The 7,136-nt window shown below is 35.4% G+C and overlaps 1 protein-coding gene across 1 annotated transcript in view; it reads right to left on the reverse strand.

Annotated features, from left to right (window-relative positions):
* LOC114354173 (uncharacterized) overlaps window positions 1–4,064 on the reverse strand; it is a gene marked incomplete at its 3' end in the record, with an annotated part of 58,416 nt that extends 54,352 nt beyond the window's left edge. Inside the window, exon 1 of the mRNA XM_028306431.1 lies at window positions 3,935–4,064. The remainder of the gene's footprint in view (window positions 1–3,934) is intronic.
* Between the last annotated feature and the right edge of the window lie 3,072 nt (window positions 4,065–7,136).

Consider the following 7,136-nt stretch of genomic DNA (forward strand, 5'->3'; position numbering starts at 1 on the left):
ACCGTTGATTTTTAGTTGGCCGATAGTTGTGCCCGATTTCAAATTGTATGAAGAATCGGCCAAATCGAATCGGCGTAGTGTGCGCACTCCCACACATACCCATTACCCATACTGATCAACTACCCGACTTAACTATCGGCCGACGAAAAATCAACGGTGTGCGCCTACTCTAAAACTTTTATTATCTTTTTATTTTATTGTGTGGTAACTACTGAGATATCGACCGTGTTATCAACCCCTAAGGTGCCAACGTCCGACACACGAAATTTCATTTCTTTGGACAAACAGGTTGATTTCACGCCTGCTATGTCTAAGTATTATTATGTAAGTATGTACTTACCTCCTAAGAATAAAAAAGTAAGCAATTTATTACTCGAAACATACGCGTGTAGAAGACATAAGAGCGATTTTAAGTAGACCTCGTCGCTTAACACTAGAAAGGCCGCCGTCCCATTTTTGTCCCACTCGCGAGTTTGATCGTCTCTAACTTTTTTATTTTTCAACGAAAGTCCATGAAACTTTTTGACTTTTCCTGATTTATTGAATTTTATCATTTTTTAATGTTTTTGATAATATAACATTATTAGAAGAAAAATTAAAATCGGTTTTACCTAGAAGCGCCACTGGGTCATTTTTGTCCCACATTGGTATTTGCAACAATAATTCGATGAAGAGTCCTTGTTTCGAGGAAATACGAGAATGGGGAGGTGAGGAACGTTTAGGTGACTCATCACAATGCAGAAATGTAATTAAATTGTACTAGTTTTTGCCTGTGACTTCACCTAGTGAGAAATTAAGTTTATCATAGAAAGACCTAATTTCTTGACACTTATCGTTGTTATTTGACCAAATAACTGAATATTATTGTTATTTATAGACTATATTATGTTATTCTGAAATATTAACAATAAAACTGCAAAGTTTTATTAAGATCGGCTAAGTATTTTTTGCGTAAAAGAGTGAAAAAACAACAATCGATCTAACCATGAATCCACACTCACTTAGTTCAAGTTCAAGGCTTAAATCCACCCATTCATCCTTCCTATTCGTTCATCGGTTCATCCATCCATCAATTCATCAATCTTTATTAACTTTTACATTTATAATATAAGTAGGAAGGTGACTTCAAGACATGGGCCAGTTCATACATTGTATGATTTGATACATTTTTAAAATGTGTGACTTATATTTTTTTTTTAATTAAACGTACATACTTTTCATTGTAACTGGTAAAAAACTTCACTGAGTGTGTACGGATAACAGAAAAATAACCATACCTATAGAAGTTCCTAAACACATAGTAGACCAGAGAGACAAAAAACCATACAAAAAAACTTTGTGCAAAATGTGCACTATTATTTGTAAGATATTTATTATTTATTCAAAAAGAATAATTAATAGTTAAATTAGTAATTTCATAATTTTAATACAGTATAACACCATGTACCTAATATGTGACTATTTTTATATGAAACCAAAAATATCAGTCTTTTAATAATTAAAAATTAAAATTGAATACATTCATAATTTTTTAAGAAATAAGTACATATTGATTTAACTATATAGATAAACCATTTTTTAAGGATACTAAAAATAGTTTAAACCATAATGTTCATGCCTGATACTAAAAAATGTTACAAAATATATGCTGGGACAAAATTGACCCAGCGGCTTTATACGGGGGTCGTAATCTTCGGCACTTCTAGTGTTAAACAAAAAAGATGACTATAAGGCTGGGTTGCACCATTTTACTTTAACTTTAACGAACGTCAAAAGTATAGTCATGGTCAAAACAAGGTGGTGCAACTCAGCCTAAAACTTTTAATTTTACTGAGTGACAGTAGTTACTTAATACTGACATCACCACCGTGCTATTAACCCCTAGGATGCCAACGTCCGATACAAGGAATTATATTTCTTTGGGCAAACAAGTTGATTGAGCTTCCATTCCATCTCTAAACAAACTGAGAACAAAAATAGAAAGCAATTTAATAATCTGTGTCCTCCACCTGAGAATTGAACCTGAAAGTCGAGAGAGTTTAATCTTTGATTTCATGTTTGTAAATAAGAAATCAGTTAGGTATTTTTATAAAATAAATAAGAACCTAGTTATTATTGTCCCATAATATCGATTTTCATTTATTCCGTATTTAATATTTAGCAGCTATAATTTTTGTGTAAGCTCGGCACGTAGTACCAGTAATATTGACCTACGCGGGGTCCATGGACTTTAGGCACTATTTGACCACTCGTGAGTCTTTCTTAGCTGCTCATAATTAATTATATACGCTAATCAGCTATTGAAGGTAGAGCGTCAAGGGTTAACCACAGAAGAACTGGCTATCTTACCTCCAACTGCCGGAACACAATAATGCTGTTATAACATTATTGTTATGGCAATAAATAGACTTAGGTTAGATGGTGGTAGCTGTCAGGCAGACTTAGAACAAGCTCTATCATCATCATCATATCAGCCATAGGACGTCCACTGCTGAACATAGGCCTCCCCCAATGCTTTCCATGTTGCCCGGTTGGTCTTTCACCGCTCTATTATCATCGCTACCATCAGCTCTATCATCAACCAAACCCAAAAATATTTCCCGAAAACCAGGGACCTTTAGTCCTAAGGCAGGTGGCCTAATCACCCAACCACAAGGGCGGATAATCTCGTTTGACCTAATCTTAAATTGAAGCCTTCATATCACTCACATGGAAAAAATATTCCAATTTAAAGATACTCATACACTTTACCTTTGATGTGCTATCCTTGATGTTTTTCCGCGTGTTTCCCTTTGAAATTAGTTACCCAACCGGCAAACCGTTGCTTCTGGTTTGATGATTTGTGTATGGAAATTCCCACATTAATATTGAAATTATCCATTTAGATAATATTATTATTAGTACATTTGATGTGGTACTTTGTTGTGGAACCATGCATAATTAATTAAATCATTAGCGTCATACTCGTAACCGTATATTCACACGATATAAGAATGGAATACCTTTTAGCCATCATCTACTTAAAATAAATTTAAAGATACTCTTTTTTGTGTATTTAAGTATGTAAGGTTCTAGAGTGGAAGCCACGCACGGGAAAGCGCAGTGTAGGACGTCCAACCACAAGGTGGACCGACAATCTCATAAAGGTAGCAGGAAGGCGCTAGATGCAGGCCGCTACCAACCGGCCATTGTGGAAATCATTGGGGGAGGCCTAAGTTCAGCGGTGATTTAACGTCCTATGGCTGAATTAATGATGATGATGGTGTACGTAAAAAAAGGATAAGCAACGCTTCTTTAATTACTATGCCATGTCACCTGTCAATGGACCGACGACCTCAAGGAGATGGCACTGGCTGGATAAAAAAAGCGGTGCTTTATGGTCACATCATTTTGAGGATTACTTACACCAGCACAGCAGCGTAGATACTATCGTAGACCAAATATATCAAACGCCAGTATTGCTCATAAAGCCTAAGTATTGTACAAACATTATGTAGGTCCTTACAGTAATGTAGATAATGTTTTATTTTAGCCACAGCTGTTCTTATTTTTACCAGTCATTCACAAAAAGGGTAATTTATAAAAATCATAATTACCTATAACATTTATCAAATAATTTTACTATTTTTGGAAACCTAATAGTTATGAAAAATGTCATTTGAGTTCTTCAGTACAAATTCTATCTTTATCTAGACCAGTCAATTACGTCTTATAATTTCAAAATGTATACACAATGAAATTATGAAATTTAATACTCGTATGAAACGTAGCCGTCATGTGCGAGATTGATATTAAAAAGGTTTTGTTTCATAATAAATCTCTTAGATACAAATCACTGAGCAAGATAATCAGCCTTTATAATCGAATCAACCTTATAACCAAACACAATATTTTCTACACCAACCGTATTTTGTAAACGAAATAAAATACTCACAATAATAATCCCTCCAATACCACAGAAAGTCACACAAAGTTATCACAATACACCCACAGTTCGTCCACGACAACTTTCAGAGGGGAACGGGAGGTCGACAGTTGGGCGGCGACGCGCCCGCCCTACACGGCTCTCGGAGGCAGACTGAGGCGCAGTGTTACAGTGGCAACCCTAACAAGTGCGACCGGTCTTTTCCGCCCTGGGTAGCGGTTCTCGTAATAAAATGATCAACATCCTTTCTCAATCTCATGTTGATACTATCAAATATTCTTCTTCTTTTATATTGGCCACGACTTGGTTTTGAGTAATCAAACATTCCGGTTTGGGTAATTAGGTACTTGACAGTCAATTGTCATATTTTTATGAGCTGTCAAAACGCACCAATCACATTTAAATTACATTTAAATTACATTATTTATATTATATTTTGTACAGCAATTTTATGTTATTACGTTACATTTCTGCCAAACTATTATTATTTCAAATGTAATAAAAATCGAATTATAGTTACAGAAAATTCAAAAGTAACTCGATTTTCAGTACTAGATTGAAGTGTTTTTTGAAAACAGTAGTGTCCTGGAAAAATGGGTTATTGATGTAAACAATTGATTATAAAAAATAGTCATAATTTGAGGTAGGTATCTTATGTTAGCTGTAGTCATAAAGGCTAAGATGATGATGTTAGTAGTAATAGGGACGAAAATGCACCAAAATGTATGTCTGGTATGCTGTCGCATCGTCTGTACTAAAATATTTTAAAACTAGCGGCCGCCCGCGACTTTGTACGCGTGAATCCCGTTTTACCCCCTTAGGGGTAGAGTTTCGTAAAATCCTTTCTTAGCGGATGCCTACATCATAACATCTACCTCCATGCCAAACAGCCCGATCCGTCCAGTGGTTTGGGCTGTGCGTTGATAGATCACTATGTCAGTCAGTCAGTCACATTTGAATTATTTAATTTGGATAATCAGGGAAATCGGGCTACTGCTATTACCAATACCATTAAATTGGAAATTAGCATCTCGAAGTTGGTAAGATTAGGAGTTAAAGGAAGTTCTGGAAACTTCCATCGGTTAACTTGCGTGATTAAAGATAAGTTTTGATTGGTGCGATGTCCGGGTCGAGACGACATGTTGATCTGCTAATGGATTTCGATTTCGGGTATCGATTTAAATCGAGTGTTTCCAAGCTACTATTGCCAGTTTAAGGGTGGGTTGCACCACCTATCTTTAACGGTACCTAACATGACGATAACCGGTGCTATTTGTATGGAATTTGACAGATTTTGACGTTTGTCAAAGTCAAAGTAAGATGGTAAATCTAAATCTTTTGGGATCGTTTTGCAGCTACGATTTTTGTAACTGTTAAAAAAACTCAGAGATAATTTAATTTTGTTCTTTTCTTAAGTTGGAAATACATTTAGAAAGAAAAACGTTTTAAGTATAATTTAACTTAACCTGGTATAATACTTTATTAATTGATTAAAGTGCTAAATAAATATTTCATTAAGTGACTTTCTGTCAAGAATCGGATTAAAATATAAGTTTTCATTTCTATTTTCTGATGAATGAACTTTTAACATCTAAGTTTCAGAGATATATTTTTCAAAACTACTTCAACAAGGCTTTTCTATAAAATATATTTACTATAAGTCATCCCTTTGATAAAAGGCTTAGTAAAGATATTGTTAAATAAATGTTTCTTCACTATTTTTATTAGAAATAAATCTTAAAAACTTTCTTAGAGAAAATCTGTAAGTCTTAGCAACAGGTTGTACGTATAATTTTTTTGTAGCAAAATTATATTAATACGTCTACATAAGTTACCACAAAGTAAAGCTATATGTGCCGCTAGTACATAAATGAAATTGCGTTGCCATTTCAAAACAAACAACGCTAGAGAAAATACTAACTTCTCAGCAACATATCCACATTTAGCGAGATTGCATTGTTGGCACTGCACCTGATCTTTCTCAGTGGCTAGAAATATGAACTAAAATAGTACCTATAACTATATTACAGCAAAAGCACCCGATGCATTGAGCAGGGTACTCATCTAGCCGTGTAGCATGTAATGTATCAAATACTGTATCAAGTGAGTATATAGGCACGAGCCCGCTGCGAACTGCTCGCGCGTGGTTTGCAGGGAGATCGCAGCGATCCGCCGACTGGCGGACTGACTGTTTTCACTAAATGTTTTTGATTATTATCTCATCTAATGAGGGTTTCCTTATGTACATATAGTATACTATAGGTATAATTAGTGAAGCCATTGGCAATTAGGCCGTCACTGGCTTAGACATTGGCGCCAACTGGTAAACACTGAAGCGGTAGGAGGACTACTCCCATTGCGTTTGCAATCACCAGTAGACCTATTAGGATAAACTTTTATCGAACCATTTTATATAATTTTGTCGTCTGAAATCATGGATAAGATTGTAGCGTATCTCTATCATGTCCTATCACTCGTCAGTAGCGCAATCAAGGAATTTCCTCATTATTTATGTCTTTTAGATGACAATTGCCGACACCATGAATTACATTAACTAGTAATATCGGTTCATGTACTGATAAATACATATTCATGCCAAATGATTTAAGCCCCACGTTAAATAATACCCGAAAAGAAATACAACATCACACAACACTTAACAAAACGACAGTATCAAAAAGCATGAAAGCAAATCGAAAGACCTGCTATTGGCAGCTTAAACGGCCTTTCCCGATCGAAAATAACATGTGATATGACGTAAGTGGCACTATGTTATTACACGACATGAGATGGCGGATGTATCTGAGAACTTAGTTCGCCTTTTTACTAAAAGGCTAATCCTAAAATAGCGATACTCTGGTATTAGCTATCTCATGTTGTAAGTAGAAGAAGTATTTATTTCCGAATTGACAGCACATCAACCAAACAAAGCCAAGCCACTGAAAATTTCTTTTTTCAATTACTTGATACTTTTGCATTGGATTTACTCATTATCATCATTTCAGCCACAGGACGTCCACTGAACATAGGCCTCCCCCAATGATTTATACATCGATTGGTAGCGGCCTGCATCCAGCGCCGTCCTGCTACCTTTATGAGGTCGGTCCACCTTGTGGGTTGATTTTCTCAACCAAATGTTTTTTATACATGACAAGGCAACGGACAAATTAAACAAAATTTATTAGGTAGTCTAACAAACCAAAATATTATT

Source organism: Ostrinia furnacalis, unplaced genomic scaffold (genome assembly GCF_004193835.3).
Source record: "Ostrinia furnacalis isolate ACB-3 unplaced genomic scaffold, ASM419383v2 OfSCF1946, whole genome shotgun sequence".
NCBI classification, from domain to species: Eukaryota; Metazoa; Arthropoda; class Insecta; order Lepidoptera; family Crambidae; genus Ostrinia; species Ostrinia furnacalis.